At 37.0% G+C, this 20,279-nt stretch overlaps 1 protein-coding gene across 1 annotated transcript in view; it reads left to right on the forward strand.

The window, feature by feature from the left end:
* Positions 1 to 20,279, forward strand: part of LOC142330207 (cAMP-dependent protein kinase type I regulatory subunit-like) — a 144,029-nt gene that overhangs the window by 57,475 nt on the left and 66,275 nt on the right. The gene's annotated exons all lie outside the window — the stretch shown is intronic.

The raw sequence follows: 20,279 nt of genomic DNA on the forward strand, positions 1-20,279 counted from the left end.
AATTACTATATTATCGGCAAATCGTAGCATCTTTATCTTTTCACCTTGTACTGTTACTCCGAATCTAAATTGTTCTTTAACATCATTAACTGCTAGTTCCATGTAAAGATTGAAAAGTAACGGAGATAGGGAACATCCTTGTCGGACTCCCTTTCTTATTACGGCTTCTTTCTTATGTTCTTCGATTGTTACTGTTGCTGTTTGCTTCCTGTACATGTTAGCAATTGTTCTTCTATCTCTGTATTTGAACCCTAATTTTTTTAGCTGAACATTTTATTCCAGTCTACGTTATCGAATGCCTTTTCTAGGTCTATAAACGCCAAGTATGTCGGTTTGTTTTTCTTTAATCTTCCTTCTACTATTAATCTGAGGCCTAAAATTGCTTCCCTTGTCCCTATACTTTTCCTGAAACCAAATCGGTCTTCTCCTAACACTTCTTCCACTTTCCTCTCAATTCTTCTGTATAGAATTCTACTTAAGATTTTTGATGCGTGACTAGTTAAACTAATTGTTTTGTATTCTTCACATTTATATATATATATATATTGTGGACTAACAAATTCAAAAATGTCAATTTTTATATAGTATATATTCCTGTCTGTAAATTTATTTCTGAAAATATTTTAAAATATTTTGAAAATTTTATATATTTTTGAAAATTATCTAAATGCTTTTCATGAAATAATTTTTTTCGAAAAATTTTTGTAAACTAACAAAAAATTCGGGATTTATTTCTGTTTCCGTAAATATTAAGATGATACTACTGTTAATCGTGTGATGTAAAGAGAAAACAAATAGAAGAACTTTTTTTCTGTAAAATCTATTTTATATTTATTGGAAAATGCAATATTTTATTTATTATTCTCCTGTAGATGTACGATATATCCAGTTTTAACATGTTACGCACGATACAAAAAACGTGTTCGTAAATATCCCCGGGTAAGTTTAGATTTATTTTACTTGTCGGTGCTTTTAATGTTTACATATTTTAGTTAACGTAAGAGATATTTTAAGGGTCAAAGGTTTCTCTCGCTTGTTGTTATACTTGTTGAATAATTAATGTTTTACCTTATATATGTTCCTTATGAAACCTTCTGTTCTTCCATTACTCTTCTGATCAGCTGTACAAATGTAACACTCATTTAATTTTCTATCACGTCCTTTGCCTCTTATCTCTTTTCATCTTTGATAAAATTTCATAGTTACTCTGGGTAAATTTACTTTGATGTTGTGTCCGTACACACACATGCACAGTTTATACTCGTATATGTAGCAGTCATAACCTACTTGTTGAACTCATTAAAGTGGTCTTTATTACCTTAAGTAAAAATAATTATTTTTTTTAATGATCCTATATATTATCTGAAGATAATAATTTCAGGGTTTCATTTTATAAATGCTGTAATTTAGAAATTTTTTTTAATAATATGAAATTGTTGCAGTTTAAAAAATGTTTGTATATATGTTATATATAAAACCGAAACTTTGTTTGTTTGTTCTCGCATCACGCTAGAACCAACCGACCAAAAAAAAGCTGCTGTCAAATTTTCCGGATACAGTCGTGTTATCCCAAAGAAGATTTTAAGTTTTAGATGGAGGCCCTAGTAGCCCCCTTGGGAGGTGAAGTTGTGAATTAAAGATATTCATTAAAGAAAAGATTAATCTCCTTACTGCGTTATTATTATATTCTTATCACCGCAGCAACAAAATAAGTCAGGAATTCTTCGTCGTCAGAGGTGTATAATTTAGTTACCGTAGTTACTATTATTCTGTGTTTTGTAATCGAGTTTCTTTTTCAGGTTTCATTGAATACTTTAATATCATTGTAAACATCGAACACTGCGGTGGCCAGGGGGCGGAGCCATCTGGATAGACGGATTGGCGATCGAAGCCAGTTCTGCGTAAAGAGCGAACAAAGCGAGCTATGCGGGGGTCCAGGGATGGAACGTTCTGGCTAGATGGGAACGGCGAGCGAAGCGAGCTCTGCCGCCCTGGGGTAGGCCCCGGGGAGCCCCTGGGTCGACTCCGGGATTCGCCTGAGCCGACCTGGATCTGGGGGCGGGCTACATCGACTAGTATATATACTGTATATACCAGCATCTCCGTCGCGGTTTCGCTTGCGCTGTGTGGTTACTTGCAGTCAGGGGAAGTCCAGCCGGTTAGGGTTTTCTGTGCTCGTTAAACTTGTAAGAATAAGATAGTTAAATAAAAATTAAACTGTTGCAATTTATAAAAACTATCAGTATATTGTCATTCCTTCAGAGCATCAGTTTGGTTAGTGCAGGACCTGCTAATCGGTTATTAGATTTCCCATCGCGGCTTCGTTTGCGAAATACATAATCAGTATTACAAACGTAAATTACCATCAAAATTTTACCAAATCTCATAAAGATTGATTCAACATTGATAGTATAAAATTGTAAAAACGGAAAAAATTTTTTTAATCTTTAAAAAATAGTTCTTTACTTGTTAAAATCTTGAAATTCCAAAAACCCGTAAATCGGTTTTAGGTTCACATCTGTAGACTTATTGCAAGCACGAATCGAGTGAATATCTCGTGTTTAGTATAGATGGAAATGTGGAAAATTTGTAAGTTTTGTGGAAATTTATTGACGTATTTTCACCCTTTTCAACGTCGAATTTCAATAAAAATTAGAAATTGGTTTTTAGATATTCACATGAAGATAAAACACGTAAATAATCATGTTGATATCTTCTTTTGTCGTCACCGATTGGCTTGATATCAACGAAACATTAAAAAAAAAAATAGCCGGGTTTCAAAAAACGCGTCTCTTCCCAAATCAGCCGATTTGGAAGTCGAGAGTTACAGCGTTCAAGTCCTAGTAAAGCCAGTTATTTTTACACGGATTTGAATACTAGATCGTGGATATCGGTGTTCTTTGGCGGTCGGGTTTCAATTAACCGCACATCTCAGGAACGGTCGAACTGAGAATATACAAGACTACACTTCATTTACACTCGTACATATCAACGTCATTTATCCTCTGAAGAATTATCTAAACGGTAGTTACCAGAGGCTAAACAGGAAAAAGAAAGCCGGGTTTCAAAAAAATTCAAAACTCTATTTTAACCCTTTATGCTCGGGATTTCAAAAAAAAATTAGAAGTTGTTTTTTCATATTCATACGAAAATTACTCGCTAAAGCCAAACTCAACTCAAAAATCTTATACGGCCACGGTAACAATTATTTACGATAATTGATAGCCGCGAAACAATTAATGAATTTTGGTTAAAAGAAAATTAAACTTCGTCTATCCCTTCGCTCGGTAGGTGCGGAAACCATTCCGGGTAGTACTTTTTTAAAATTTCAATCCAACAAAAATAACTGTAAATTTACGTGATATTACTTCTTAAATCATTTGTAATAATCATAATCTGTGGATTGAAACTGTGAGAATAATTTAAATGAAACTATGTAGCTTGAATGATAAGTAATTTGGTATAAATAAAATAAAAAAATTGGTTCACCGGTATTGAAATTACGATTAAAAATGCGGTTTTTTAGGCTTCGTTGGGATACAGTGTTATTGACCGACACAAAGCATTAGTGTGAAATCGTCCGTTCTTGTTAAAAATATGGGTTTTACGTTTCTCCAGCATCGAAAAACCCGTACCGGCAAATACAGCATTATAACGTCAGTTAAACACACGAAAAACCAATAATAAAGTACTTACTTCTTTGCCGGTAACATGCTGAAAAATTTATTACCGGATAAACTTAATGATTAAATAAAAACTCATAAATGAATAATTTTTAATCAAAAAATAAAGCTTAAATCATTCATTACTTAATTTTGTTATGAAGGTTTGTAACAGTAAGAGTCCGTAAGAAATAATAAATGGAACTTTTTTTTTACCTAAATAAAATAGTATCGGTGTTTAAATCGTTTGTTCAAAATGATTCCAATTTTCCTGTAAACAATAATAATAGTCTTTGTTGGAATTCACATCTTACTTTTAATTAAGGTTTCTTTAGTTACATCCCTACACGTTTGATTTTTCAACTCTTGTATGTTAACACGAATTTCTTTATAGATTATTGATTTTAAATGATCCCACAAAAAAAAGGTCCAGCGGTTTAAGATCAGCAGATCTTTCCGGCCACTTAACTGTTTCTCTTCTACCAGGAAACATTCGGTCCAACCATCGCCGAACTGGAAGTGAAGCATGTCTTCGTCGAGTAACATGTTTCCATAGTAATCTAACTGATTTTCCAAGGCGTGGACTATTAGCGGGTGAATAACTTCATCCGGCAACTGCAAATACTTTTCACCTGTCAAATTCCCATCGATAAATACCGGACCGATTATGTTATCACCGTAAATCCCGGCCCGCATATTTGTTTTTTCAGGATGCTACAGGATTGAAACACGAGTATTTACATCGCTCCAGTATCGGCAGTTATGTTTATTAATAAAGCCGTTTAGAAAGAAGCTGAATTCTTCAGAAAACCAAATATTTTCGTAAAACCAAATATCGGATCGGCATCTACTAATTGAATCCTTCTGTCAGCATCATCCTAATTCGGTTCTTGATGCGGTTGAATTTTATACGGAAAAAATATATTCGATATATTCGAACACAAGCTTACTATATAAATCGAGATAAAGTTTAAACACGTTTCGACTGAGAAAATTTTACGGGCAGCGTCACCGGTCAGGTCTGACTAAAACTTTGTAATCGTGTTTAAATGAACACGGTTACGTCCGTGCTGAAGGTACTGTAATATGCCGCGCTAGCGGCTAGACCCTTTCTTGTTTCATGTAACTCCTTTTACGAGTAATCGTAACCTTTGTATACATTATTTTTAATTAATTTTATTAATTAAAAACAAATAAGTTTTACTATTAATTTTGCGATCAGATTTCTTCTTGTTGTTTAAATTTAATTAAGTTTTATCGATAAATATTTGTCTTAATCTGATGTATGTTTATGAAAATAAGATAGGAAGGTATAAAAAGATCAAAAACCGTTCACAAAAATTGAAATATAAAATAAGTCTCGTCATTAAACGCAAAGGAATTAATAAGTAAATTAATTACAAAAACAGAATATTTACGAAACGTTAAAAAGTTTATTAAAAAAAAAAAAAAAACTTAAAAATGATACAAGTTTTAGACAGTTCTAGTGAAAAGTTACATTAAATACTAAACGTTGCTAAATAACTTAAAATCGCTATTCTCTGTACCCGTCGGTTTTTATATATTTTTATAAACCGGTAGAAATATTCTTCGTAATTCCCCCAAATTTTTTGTTTTATTTATTTTTTCTTTTCGAATAGCCCGTTTAGAAGGCACGCTTAATCGACTTTTTAGCCTGCGCTTCTTTCATTATTCTAGAGCGGTGTTCTTTGACTTCTTGAGTCCATTTTCTCCCTCTTCTACAAGTGAGTTTTCCCTCTCCTGAAACTCTAATTCCTGTATTGTTTTTCTGAATGCGGCTCTGTCTTTTAAAATGTCTGAGTCTATTGAATCGTTTACTAGGTCATCGTCTATTTCTTTAAGCCAGGTTATCTTGTTCTTGTGAGCGTTTAGTCGGGTGAAGATCTGTTTTGTTAGTCTGGTGTTCTCCATTCTGTATATGGTGTCCGTAGAATTGCATTCTTCTTTTCCCGAGCGCATCTGTTATTTTTTCTATTTTGGAATATAAGCTGTCGGTTTGATCTTTGTTTATAATCTAGTACCGTGTTGTTTTTCGGGCCTAATATTTTCCGTAAGATTCTTCTCTCTATTTTCTCTGTTCTCTCTACGCCCTGTACTTTATGTAGTTTCAGCGTTTCTGCCGCATATAGTATTTCCGGTCTAAGTACCGTTTGGTAGCGTCTTAATTTGGTGTTCCAGGAAAGGGATTTCTTGTCGTAGATATTTTTCGCGATATCGTATGCTTTTTCTATTTTGAGTAATCTGTTTTCTAGAGCTATTTTTTCAATATTGTTTTGCGTTATCCATTCTCTGGCTATTTTATTTCTGTTTATTTTAAGATGTTGCGGCGCGTTCTTGATGTTTGTAATGTATTGTGTTTTCTCAAAGGAGATCTGTAAGCAAGCCTTAGCCGCTTGTCTTTGGAGTTCTGATATTTGTTCTTGCGCATGTTCTATCGTATCGGTGATTAACGCCATATAATCGGCAAAAGCTAAGCGGTCTATAACAACTCTCTTGTTTTTCGTCCCGAGATGTAGGCCTTTGGTGTTAATCGCCTTTCTCCATTCTCTAACTATCTTCTCTAAAACGCAATCGAACAATAACGGTGATAAGCCATCTCGTTGTCTTACTCCTGTTTTATTTTTAAACGGCACGGAGTGTTCTCCCGTGAATTTAACTTTGGAGGCGGTGTTTGTTAATGTGACTTTGATCGACTCTGTAGTTTTACCGTCCGGTCCCAGTTCTCTTAAAATGTTGTTTAATGTGTCTCTGTCTATGGAATCATAGGCCTTTTTAAAGTCGATGAAAGTTATTTCAGATTCTTTTAATATCCATCAGGCTTCTAAGGTTTAGTATTTGTTCTACGCATGACCTGCCCTTCCTAAACCCTCCCTGATATTCATCCGGTTGCGGGTCAAGTCTTGCCTCAGCACTGTTTAAGAGCGCTTTGAAAAGGATTTTATAAGTCGGGTAGTAAGGATATTCCTCTGTAGTTGTTTGTGTGTGTTTTGGCGCCTTTCTTATGTAATGGATGTATTAACGCCGTAGTCCAATCGTCTGGAAGTTTGTTTGTTTTCCAGATCTCCTGTAAAAGAGTTTCATTTTTATTTATTTTGTCGATATTTCTTAGATTCTTTTATTTTTTCTCCTCTTACTTACGATCGTTAAATAGTGTCCCTGTTCATCTAGTTTATATTTCTTCTTTTGTAGGTCGTTTTCTCTTTTATATTTTGTTAACTTTAATATTTTTTAAATGATTTATCTGTAAATTACGGTAAGAGTTTTAAAATGACGATTCCTCGTTATGAGTTAGTGAATTCCAATTATTCTGTGTTTACTTCCGCCGAGCATTTGGACGATAGAGAATATTGAATTCTCTTCTTTTTTCATTAACTGTTTATTTTCTTCTGTAATATTAAGCGCTGAACTTTTTAATTAATTTATTTTTGTAAAAAATAAAGTTTAAAAAATTGGACCGAGTTGTTTTAATTAGGTGAAAAAACAGTTTTTACTGTTAAAAAAAATATCTTTGTGCTTCCTACTTTCACGTACATGCATACATGCATACACAGATGATACCTACAACCCTGTATAGAGAAAACAAAACGGACGGGGTGTTGCTATGTAGGCTATGTCGTGTTTTTCCAGATTGAAGAGGATCCTTTTGTGATTTTTCAACGCCCTGAACGCTTTTTGTTTGCTTGTTTGTCTTTTCTCTTCTACAGTACGCGGCTGTGTTGTTTGCGGTTGTGTCGACGTAGTAGTTTTTCACGCTTCAGCAAAGTTTTTATCTTTTCGTTTCTAAAATTACTCTTTTCTAAACTTATAATATTTATCTTGATAACGTATCGAAATAACGATATTCTCTTAGCAAAACGTAAACGCTTTCGTTTTCTTTTGTAATGCCGATAGATGAATTTACTCTTTTATAAAAATTTGCCGATTATAGTTTACCGGTATTTCAACCGGTTCGATTCTACCGTTCTACCGATGGTCAGACCGTATGATTTTATTTTCCGAATCGGAGATAAATTGTGGACGCGTTAAAACTTTAACGCGTTGAAATTTTTATTTTTAAAATAGGAAGTAGAGACGGGCACCCGTAAGCAGAAAAAGTAAAACAAGAAAAAACATTCGATTAATTATATTCCATGTGTGTGCGCGTGCGTTTGCACTTCTTTCCCACACACTCATATCGCATACAACATGTGAAAATTTAATTACAGGTATGCACCGGTAAAAAAAAATCATGAACTTCACATCGGTCGCTAATACTCTCGAAGTACTACAGTTTTGTATCTATAGACCGATATCGACGTTTTTCCCGTTTCTGGAAACAGCGGGTAATCGATATTTTTCCAGAAACACTCTTCCGATGAATGCTTCGTGGCTCGACATATTTTCATAACTGATGAACGCATTGTCCGGTCGATATTCAGAACTTTTTCTTCGATGAGAATCTTGTAATCGTTTCATCCTCGTTAATATATCCATTAATCGCCGATCAGACGGTACCAGATCTCTAGCTTTTTCGCGTTTGGATCTTCGCTTAACATCTTTCCCTCATCTTTGAATCGTTTATACCGTTCAAAAAAAAAAAACGGTTCAGTTAATTAATGCTCTCTGACATGTACATATTGACACTCGCTACATCTCTTTAGGCGCTGAGGTTAAGAAGTGTTTATCGGGGTTGTGGAATAGCGATTAATTATGCGTTGCATAATTAAGCTTACGTCTGCGGTGTATCTTTTTGAGCTTTAGATACTCTTGAAAGGTTATATAGCGAATATTTGATGAGAACTGTTGAATTATTTTGGTAAACTAGGTCGATGCATGTTGTGCGATAAAATATACTGTACGCATTGATAATTTTGGAAATTGCTACTTGCATTTTATCTAATATATACTCTTGCGTGTATCTATCTATCTATATATATATATATATATATATATATATATATATATAGAAATTAACATTGTTATATTTTGTTAGGAACTATATAATAAAATATGTTTACTGGAGAATTTTTTTAATATATATACATACTAGCCGGGAAGTCACCGTACCCCCTAAAGTTAGAACTAAAAATTTGTAATAAAATGAAAAAAATGCGAATTAATTTTTTTATTTAGACAGTCGATACGTAGTATTAATTCTAATATTCCAGTGAATCTGTGTGAATTGTTGCACGCACAATTCTATACGTCGCCACGTCCTGTGTGATATGCGCGACGGAGCATTTCTGGTGTTACGTTACGGAAGGCGTCCTTCACAGCGTCACGCGATTCTTCATTTGTGGTGTAGCGACGTGCAGATACGTGTGCGTTGATTATTCCCCGTAATGAATTGTCCGGTGAGGTGAGATCAGCGCTTCACGGTGGCCGTGATAACGGAGCTGGTGACGCTGAAGAGTACTGTCGTGGCCGATCCAACGCCCCGGGAATTTTTCATTCAGAAACGCGCAGACTGATGGAGTAAAACGTGCAGTTGCTCCATCCTGCTGCAACTATACGCGTTTCACGAGATACTTTTCTTGGTGCTGCGGTATTAACCGTGCCCCAAAAATCTCTAAATAAGTGTGTGAATTCACCGACCCGTCGTCCAGTACATATCATGACGTGCGTAGATTTCTTTCCGATTTTGTCGCGTAATAAGGATTTTCTTTCGCTCAAAATAACACATTTCTGGCACGCGAACGCGATAGATTGAAAATTCGTCGGTAAAAGCACCTTTCTACGGTGCGCTGCAACGGAAAATTTTTCTAATAAAGCCCGGCGGCATGCAGCGTGACGTTTCATGTCTGCATCTGCAGTTCATAAACTTTCGGTTTGACCGTCGGACGAAATGGCTTCGCTTTCAAGTCCTTTTTCATCCTTGCGTTGTCGTCTGCTGACCGTTTACCGGTCGATTTCATCGGGTATTGTTCAATGGAAACCGCAACAACAGCGCACAGCGCATATTTCTAATCGCGATAAATTTCGTCCACTCTTTAATACTGTCTTATTCAAACGCGCGTTTCTCCCGAGCCAACATTGATGCTTTTCGTTGTGGCGGCTTATTAAAGCGTTGCCGAAACATATCACCGATTAGCTTCATTATTTGATTCGTATGTTGCCGTTCATGAACCCAAACACTTGTCACTAACCGCTCCTCGACGCTGTAACTACTTGTGTCAGCCATTTTAGCACGACTCTCTTTAGAGTCGTGCTAAAATGGCGAGTAAAGTACTCAGAGTGTATAAGTTTGTAAAAATCTGTTAACAAACGACCCCAACGAAAATACCGTATGTCCTAAACACATATTCTAACTCATATTTTTCGTTAACTTTAGGGGTACGTTGACTTCTCGATCCGCTCTTTACAAAAGAAAAAAAATACACGCGACATTTTTTTTTCGTATTTTGTTGGAATGAAGGAAGAACTAATAGTAAGGACCGTTAATGTTTTATTTACGAATTAGAATTGTAATATTTAATGTTCTGTAACTACTGAGTATCTATATATAATACGCTAAAAAAAGACGACGATTGTGCACCGTTTATAAGACGCTATCAACATCCATAAATGTCATTTTTCTGGGAAGGGAATTGCCCCCGGGTTTGCATCAAACAGATTTAAGACTATAAAAAAAGTGTTGAAAGTGCAAAAAGGTAATTTAAATTCTTTTCACTGGCTCATTGATGCGTCCTATCGACACCTTCGCAGGCCGTATGTATATTTCAATAATTGTACAGCTGTGTTTTCACGGGTTGCGAAATTTTCGCACGGGTCCGCTTGTTGTCATTAAAGGATGAGAAAAAATCGAGAACATCTCTAGTAATTTTACTTAATATATCTATTTATTATTATTATTATTATTATTATTATTTTCTTAGCCGTAAACATTCGATTGCACTGTGGCGTTATTAGTGAATCCATTTTTCGTAAAGATATTAAGAAACGTTTCTTGGCTGAGCGCTTTGGATACATAATGTCGTATATTATTATTTCGATACATTTATACTTCGCTGTTCAGAATATAAGCTTACAATATTATATTATTCTTTTTGTTTTGTTATTTATCTTTTTAAATATGAGAATGAAGTGTAATTAGGTGATGTGCAAAAGCTATTTCTTTGCTTTCTGTCCGTGCTAAAAACATAGATATTTCTCGATATACAAGATAATTAAAATTTTTAGTTTTAATCCTTCAGGTTATCGCAACGAGAAAGACAAAAGGGTTTCGCATCGGGAATTCAGAAAAATAAAAAAAATTATACGATCCGAAATACTATAAAATGAGATTAAAAAGTTTCAAATTTTGATTTCAGGGTTTTATATCGTTAATGCGGATAATGAAATCGGAAGGATTAACAGAATTGTAATATACTGTATCTTCAAAACACACTTACTGTTTATTATCTTTCATAACTTTTCAAATAATTAGTGATTTTTGTCTTTCTTTCAAGAAGTTCATAAAGTCGATCCAAAAAATACTCAAATAGAATGTTGCAGTAAAGATCTGGCAGACGGTTTAACAGTTCGATCGAATGCATCCGCTTTTCATTTATTTTGTGGTTCTTTTCCTGTTTAGCCTTCAGTAATTACCGTTCGGGTAATACTTCAGAGGATGATATGTACGAGTGTAAATGAAGTGTAGTCTTCTACAGTCTCAGTTCGACCGTTTATTTTGTGATTGAGAAAAGGTGTATTTACTACTTCCTTGTACGAAGTAAAGGAAGTATTGTGATCTCGAAAAATTTCGGTTTTCAGATTTCAACGGAAATATCAATTTTCACCATTCCTGAATCCATTTTGACTAGTTTCGGCGTGACGTCTGTACGTACATACGTATCTCGCATAACTCAAAAACGATTAACCGTAGAATGTTGAAATTTTGGATTTAGTCTATTGTAACATCTAGTCGTGCACTTCCCGTTTTATTGAAATCGACTGGACCAAAAGTGTCCAAAAAAGTACAAAATTTGGATTTTCAACTTTTTTTAAATGCAGTAGTAAGCCTGTCATCGAGAGCTTTTCAACGATATATCATAAGTAGTACTTATTTTCATCGGTTTCAGTATTAGAGCCGCATAAAATTTAATTAATGAAGTATTTGGGGCTTGCAAGGGGAAGGCACATAGGTTCGAATCAGACTTGATCTCCTTTTTTTTTATTCAAATATATTGATTTATTAATAATTATTAATCTCCGATTGTAAAAAAGTTTTACGATAAATAAGAATTCAACAATTTAAAAAAAAATTCAGAAGTTATTAATGAAATAAGATTTTTATGTACTTTTCATTTGAAAAAAATGTGTATATGTAATTTAATAGGCGTACAAGGAAGTCATGTGCTGTCCACATCAGAGTTTTATCGTACGGAAGCCTGCGCGATTTTTCAGACGGTTCTTTAGTAACTGGAAAAATAGCAGTTTTATTGCTCGGAAAATATTTTAAAGCTGCTTAACTTATAAACGGTGCTGATATTATCCTTAGTAAATATAATCCAATTTCCCGAGAATTTGTGGGGAGAATGAATCTGCCGCCTGGAGCCGACTAAAAGCGATGTATTTAAAATTATTTTTGCGGATTTTTTAAGGGAAGATCACTTTCTTATTAATTTACTCTTCCTTTATTTTCTACTCTTAACTTCACAAATTTTCTACAAAACTTCGAGGGTGTTTTGGCCAGATGCTTATCGAATCCGCTCTTATGTTATATGTACCTATAAATTTGTAATTATTCGTTTTAAGGGAATCTCTAGCGGCAGAGGTACAATTTAGCGACTGTTTTTTACCTACCCGGAGTAAAATCTCGGGATGAAGTGCTTAATAAATGAAGCCTCTTAATTTTTCTAATACGATGACCATACTGCGATTCGTATAAGAAAAATAAGACTGGATTAACAAATCGGTGCCCGTGCCCTTGATTTTTTTAGGGTAATCGTTCACAAGTCAAATTGAATATATATTAAATTTATTTTCTCGTAATTTCTATATAACAGTAAAAGATTTTCCGAATTCATTATGAAGAAATGTTAAATGAAACGTTATTAAGTGACGCTTTTAAATTTTGATTGACAGAAAATTAAATTATTAAGGACATTTTAAGTTTCTTAATTTAGTCGTTAATGACGAAATACATTTTATATTTCAGAAATGTTAAGAACTCAAAATTTATTGTTTCCATTGAAATTAATATTTTTCTATCGCACCGTAAAATTTAATTAATATTATTCAGGAAATTAATCGATTATTTTATTATATATTGCGATTTATTTACTTTTGTTCGTGTAATATTAAATTTATTTGAGAGAATGTAAGCTAATTTTGTACATTCTCGTTAGCTGTGGAATGTTACCCTTATTTGTTATCGCGGTATGACTACAGAAGTCGATACAGAAGTCGATTAATATAATATCAAAGGATGACATTAATTCCATTTGAATTTAATTAGTGTATATTGTTTGTTGCTACCTCACTTGTTATATATAATTATCGTACGATATACGACATCGATGCAAAATAACGTAAATCGAATTAAATTTTTGTAAATGTATTGTCCTATATGATAATTCAGTTTTATTTCTTATAAGTTTTCGTTTTTTAAAAAGTTTTATCGTCTCGTTTACCTTTGTTGTTTTACTATAGTACTTGTTTTTCTTCTTATACAATAAACTTTCCGAGTCTGTTAAAAAAGTAAAAGAGTTCTCTTGTGACTACTGAACATGTCATTCGTTAAAAGTTTTCTTTTCCGTTCATGTACGCTATTGTTGTTATTTATTGTCATCTTTTATTCTGAGTTTTTGCTTTCGTAATCGTTCTATCTACTTCGGAATCTCCGTGTTCCGTTGTTGTATTTTATGAAATTATTATTAAATTCACTTCGAATTTTACAATCGTCACAAAAAAATCTTGTTTATTCCTACTCTGTGCTTGAAATAGTTTCTGACGCTATAAATTTGTTTTTCTAATTTAATGTGTAGATTTACCTCGTAGGATCTTGACCGTTATTTTCTCCCCGCCCAGTCAAACAGATTAACGAAAATCATAAAAAGATTCTTATCTACCATTTTATCGGCTGCTTTTATCACTTAGATATAAAATTATTATTCGTAGTAGATCGTTAACTCATAAGAATACTATGACCTCTGTATTAATAGATTTTTATATACGAGGGTTATTTTTTTTCAAGGTCCGATCGGTCACGAAATTAAAACCACAGTGAAAATAAAAAAAAAAAATATTTGTAACAAGTACTTACATAGTTACGCTATTTCTCTACATTGTCGCCACTCCGATTTAAGACATCTGTCGTAGCGCGGTACCAACTTTCCGATACCCTCGTCATAGAAAACGGAGTCGCCTGTGTTTTCAGCCGTGTTTCTACGCCGGTCTGCAGCTCGATGTCTGTGTCAAAATGTTGTCCTCCTAGCCAGTATTTCATGCGAATAAAGAGGTGAAAATCGGATGGAGCCAAGTCCGGGCTGTACGGTGGGTGATAAAACACTTCCCGACGAAAACGCTGCAGGAGCTTCTTTGTTACAGCTGCAGTGTGCGGCCGAGCATTGTCGTGGACAAAGACAATGCCTGATGACAACATTCCTCTCCGCTTATTCTGAATCGCCCTTCGTAGACGTTGAAGGGTCACGCAGTATGAGGCTGCAGTGATGGTCGTGCCGCGTTCCATTAATTCCACCAAGAGAACACCATTCCGGTCCCAGAACACAGTAGCCGTACGCTTTCTGTTGGAGAAGGTTCGCTTGAACTTCTTTGGTTCACTCGTACAGGGAGAATGAGAACGCATCCGCTGTTTTGATTGTTCTTCGGTTTCGAAATGGACCCGTGTCTCGTCCCCTGTGACAGTTTTGTTCAAAAAATCTTCTCCTTCATTGCGGTAGGGCTGGAGAAGATTAGAATCTTCTCATTGTTTTGTGACGGTCGGACAGCATCTTGGGAACCCATCTCGCACACAGTTTGCGGTACTGAAGTCTCTCACTCGCAATTGTGTAGAGAGACCTTGAAATTTCAGGAAGCGAATCGCTCAATATAGAAATTGTGAACCGACGATTTTCTCGAATCGCCTCATCCACTCGCTCAACGAGATCATCGGTCGACACTCGCTTCCTTCCCTGACCGCCTGCATCATGAACATCTGTACGTCCTGCTTTAAGGTTCCTGCACCGTTGTCGCACTTTGCCGTCACTCGTTGAAGTTTCACCGTACACATTACTTATTCGTCGATGAATTTCGGCCGCATTACACCCCTCAGCCTGAAGAAATCGAATTACCGCACGCTCTTCACACTTGGAGGGAGATGCTATTGTTGTAGACATGTTTACGCGCTAGCTGCGTGTTCAGAACAAAACGAAGTGACGCGGCGTGATTGAAGGCCTTACTAGAAACGCTGCGTAACACATATGCGCAAAGGTTCATCCGATTTTTGCGAGGGTTTTTATTTCGCGACCGATCGGACCTTGAAAAAAAAATAACCTTCGTCCTATAAGTCTCGTTAAATCTTTATCGTCGAGTATTTAGCTGTCGCATTGAAAACATACAGCTACGTTTTTATTCGAAGCTGTAACCCTTTCAAAACAGGTTAAAAATCGAGGGCTGGCCTTATTCTATTTTCGAATCGCTTTTCTGTTAATTGGTTGCAATATATTTAACAGGTTGGTTTTTAAACGTTATTATTTAATAATGAAATTTATTAATATATTTCAGTAATTCTATTACTGATATTCAAAAAATAAAACCAAAACCGTATAAAAGTATAATTTAAATAAATAACTTTACTACCATGTGAACGAAAAAAATCTACGTTTTACGTTTTCAAAATTGTATTCATTTTAATTATTAAATCGATAACATTTCGGAAACTGTTATAGTTCAGCCAAATTATGTTTATTTAGTAAAATTTCAAGCGGGCTTTCCGTATTATGAACAAATTGACGTCATTGTTCAGTTGCGGTTTCAAATTTCCCGTGCTACAACGGAAATCGTTACCGTCCTAATCGAATTGTCGACGTTCTGATACCGAATCTGGGAAAGAAGTTTGAATGTTGAACCGGTTTTTCTTATTGTTTTTTTTTTGTTTGTGAAAAAGAATACTGCGTTTTCAGCAGTTAGCAGTTATTACTATTGAATAAATAATGTAGTATTTTTTTTATTTGCGAGTTGTTTACAGCTTACTTGTGCCGTTTCTTACATCCCGAAGGCCGTTTTTATCTCTGCTATATTCTCTCATAAACCTCTTTTTCCCCGTTACATCCGCAATACCATCACTACTTTTTGCTTTCCCGTCTAGATAGAGCTACAGCTCTAGAAGGGTAAGTATTATAATCGGTCCTATTTGGGCATATCCGGTTTTCACTGGATCTTGACGTTTTCACACCTAAGGAAACCAAAAAACCGGATGGAACTTTTCCGGATGTTAATGTAGGTGCGTTCGGTGTAGTTTCTAAATCATCTTATATCAACCGGCTATCACCTTATATCGACCGATTTTTTACCAAACTTTATATACGGGGCATTGATGCCATTAAATTTTCAATTTAACGGTCAAGGGGATGAGGCTCTGTAAACCACGGCCGCTTTCAGCATCTCGAGATTTCGCCTAATTAAGGTCATATTTTTTCTTAGATGCATTTGTTAACGACCAAAAATAACAATATTTGCAAAATTGCAATCCGCCCGAAAAAATGCCGTTACAGTCGTCTGCTATGTTGTGACGTTACAGGTAAACGGTAGAATTAAATAAATGAATAATATTTAAAGTGTAAAAACGTAATTCGGTGTGGCCGGGTCTCGAACTCGATCGTCTGGTTGACTGGGACATCTTCTTAGACAGAATCATCACCGGTGACGAAACACGGATCCATCGTTACAAACCGGAGAGTAAACGGCAGAGTATGGAATGGAAACATCCAAATTCGCCCTGCAATAAAACGTTCAAGACCCGACCGTCCGCAGGAAAACTGATGCTTACGGTTTTTTGGGACTCACAGGGCCCGGTACTGGAACATTATGAGGATAGGGACACGACAATAAACAGTGCGCGTTACAGTGAGATGCTTACTGTCAAGCTGGAATCCTGCGATTCGAAACAAACGCCGAGGACTGCTGTCGAAAGGTGTTGTGTTGTTGCACGACAATGCCCGTCCACATACTGCTGCCCGCACTGATGAAACGCTCCGAAAACTCAACTTTGAAGTACCGGCTCGTCCTCCGTATAATCCTGATCTTACCCCTTCTGACTACCACTTGTTTGGTCCACTCAAAGAGGCATTAAGGTTTACCTTGTTCCTTTATTTCCTTCATTATATTCCTTTTTTTTACTCGTGTCTTGTAATCTCTTAGTTTCCTACATGAATCGTAAACTTTGTAATCGCCGGCAAGACGTGCGTTAAATATTTGTAATGACAGAAACGGTAGCAGTGTAAGAGCAGGCGGTGCCGAACCTATATACAAATGCGGCCCGATACACGGTTGTAGGACTCTAACTAAGCTTTCATAAAATTTTACTATTTGTTCGTGGATCTACTGAATTCTACGAGGCATTCTGGGAACACGAATTAAGTATTCATAACAACCCAGCTGTCAAATGGAGAAATTACAAGAAGTGTGAGCCGAAAAATGAAAAAATCAATTCGTGTAATCGGTGGCCCGGGTCTGACAGTAGAAATCGACGAGTCTCTATTCGTAAGGAGGAAGAATAACTTCGGCAGAGTCCTTCAGAAGCAACGGGTTTTGAAGGGCTGTCCCGTGTGGCTGGGGTATATTACATTTCGCACTAGACAATCGTTCTGGAGATAGGTTATTGCAGAGTGTAGTGTACCAGATCGAATAATAATTTGTGATCGGTGGGTAGCATACAACGGGATATATATTTTGAACACGGTTAATGTGCAACCCACCGGGTCGGTCTAGCGGTTAACGCGTCTTCCCAAATCAGCTGATTTGGAAGTCGAGAGTTACAGCGTTCAAGTCCTAGTAAAGCCAGTTATTTTTACACGGATTTGAATACTAGAACGTGGATACCGGGGTTCTTTGGCGGTCGGGTTTAAATTAACCACACATCTCAGGTACGGTCGAACTGAGAATGTACAAGACTACACTTCATTCACACTCATACATATCATCCTCATTCATCCTCTGAAGTATTATCTAAACGGCAGTTACCGGAGGCTAAACAGGAAAAGAAAGAAAGAAAGGTGAAAAATCCGCAGACCACCATCGATAAACCCGGTGTCACAAGTGTTGTATACACTCGTTCGTTGTGAATCGGCTTGTCGGTTTGCTTAGCATTTCTCCCGCCACCTCCTCATTCGGTCACCCTAAAGCATAAGACCGATTGTCTGTGCTGCAAACTGCTACTGAGCCGCGAAACAGTTTAGCGACCGGTGTCATAACTAGCTCGCAGAACTAACCTAAAAGCGTGAGCGGAATAAGCGTGGTACTATACACCACTCGCTTGCGTTTCCCACCGCCCACTTGTCATACATCGCTGTAGTGGGTAGGCGCACCCCGTCAACTACTAAAACATATATGACTATCAGTAGTTGATTTATCTTGTTAAAGGCAGCGATTCGCTGCCACGCCTAGGTCGTTGAATGTCAGCAAGTACCTGTGCACCATTAAAGCGCATGGAGCCTTATTCTGGCTGGTAGCCAGCCGTATCTCTCGGTTAGCTTCCTACAGCAGCGCGATAGGAGTCTTTTCGCTTAGGTAAACTACTGATGTCGGTTGAATAAAGCAACCGCATCAAGGAACTCCCACTCGGTCCGACAATGCGGCTCTCGCCACATTGACTTGCCGCTTGTGAGTGGGCGATTTTCCCCTTGACCTCTAAGTTCCGTGGTGGCCTGAGTTCTGGCCCTCCCCAAGAGCTGGGCGATCGAATATCACGTGTTCGTTCGATCGGACCTCCCCGCAGTTGCACAGTTCATCAGCTGCCAGGTGGAGCCGAAACAAATATCGGTTTAAATTTACATTGTAAATGTAAAGCCTCCGCCTGCGGAGGAGGCTGTAAAGCCTCCTCCGCAGGCGGGAGACGGGCAACTATTCGAAATTTAGAACCGGTGTATCGAGATCGATCCGCTCAGGTACAGGCCCGGCTCGAAACCGCATCTCGGATACCTTAGCCTCACTGCCTCTTCGCAATTTCCACGTGGCCGCCCGAACTTTCACCACTAAATCGGTTGGGAGAGCCTTTCCCGATGCAATGGTAGCCTCGTAGGAGGTTGTTTTAAAAACACCAGTGCGTACAATTAAGGCTCTGCGCTGGGCGCTCCTTAAATTTTGAATAAGTGCTCGACTTCTTTCCACCTACGCGCCCAAACGGACGCGGCGTAAGAGGTCAAACCTTTGAAGACAGATCGGTACGCTATGTACAAATGACGGCCCGATAGTCCGTAATCCTTCCGAGCAATCCTCCTAAGCTTGTGCATCACAGAGACGGCGTCCGCTGCTACTTGGCTAATGTGATCGCTAAAACAGCAACTTCTCATCGAACAAAACACGTAGGTACTTATCGACTGGAACTCGACTGAGTACAAGCCTTTATACTTATACGGGGGTTACGATTGTATGATAATTTGTCTGCACCCTTGTAAGCATAAACTTCGTCTCGGGCGCAGAAATCCTTAAATTTTGAATGTACATTCAGCCCTCTGCGAGTGACAAAGCCGCCTGCGCTCGGTTTTCTAGCTGCGGTCGTGAATTACCACGAACTAATAGGAGGCAGTCATCGGCGAGAGCCTGGGCCGTGACTCCTTCCGGGATTGTCAGTCCCAAAAATCGGTCGAATACCAGGTTCTACAGCAAGGGACCGAAAACGGAGCCCTGATGGCTTCCCCTGGTGACGGATTTTTCCACAACTAGGTGCGCATCCTTAAATAGAGCCGTGCGATCCGACAAGTAGTTACGTACTACGGCCTGCAGGACTACGGGAACATTGCGGCGTTCCAACTCATAGAGGACAGAACTCCAACACAAGGAAGGAAATGCTGCCTTTACGTCGATAAAAATAGCCGAAACATATTTACAGTCGGCGTTTTCCACCTCGGCAAGAGCATATTTAAGATGTAATCCTCGATGCCAAGCCCTTTCATGAATCCATACTGGCCTCGAATTAGAAATGAGTTCATATCAATGCTTTACGGGGGACGCATATTCCAAAAATAGTACGGCAATTTAGGGGGCGGCAAAAAATAAAACGTATCGTAGATCAGGCGCAGCAAAAGAATTTCTAGGCCGCTACTTAAGAATTCTTATGGCGGAAAAACGTGAAAACGGATAATCGCAATGTGTTTTAAGCAATTTACCAAGATATTGCTGTTTTTTGGCTTGCGCAATAAATATTTGTGTTGTAATATATCAATATTTAATGTCTAAAATATTATCTCGATTTTAGCTGTCCATAATTTGTGTTTAATCGTTTTAATTTGTATTTTTTTATAGTTTAGAAAAAAACGTTAGGCCTTTTTTTGCACATTTATTATTAATTTCTTTTAAACGTAAATTAACAATCTAAGAATTTTTTTAATATTTTCCCCAAAATGCCAGTACAGTGTTCTATAAATATGGACATAATAAATGGGGGGGGGGGGAAGATAATTGAGGAATACCGTTGTA

Source organism: Lycorma delicatula, chromosome 9, assembly GCF_047948215.1.
Source record: "Lycorma delicatula isolate Av1 chromosome 9, ASM4794821v1, whole genome shotgun sequence".
Lineage (NCBI taxonomy): Eukaryota > Metazoa > Arthropoda > Insecta > Hemiptera > Fulgoridae > Lycorma > Lycorma delicatula.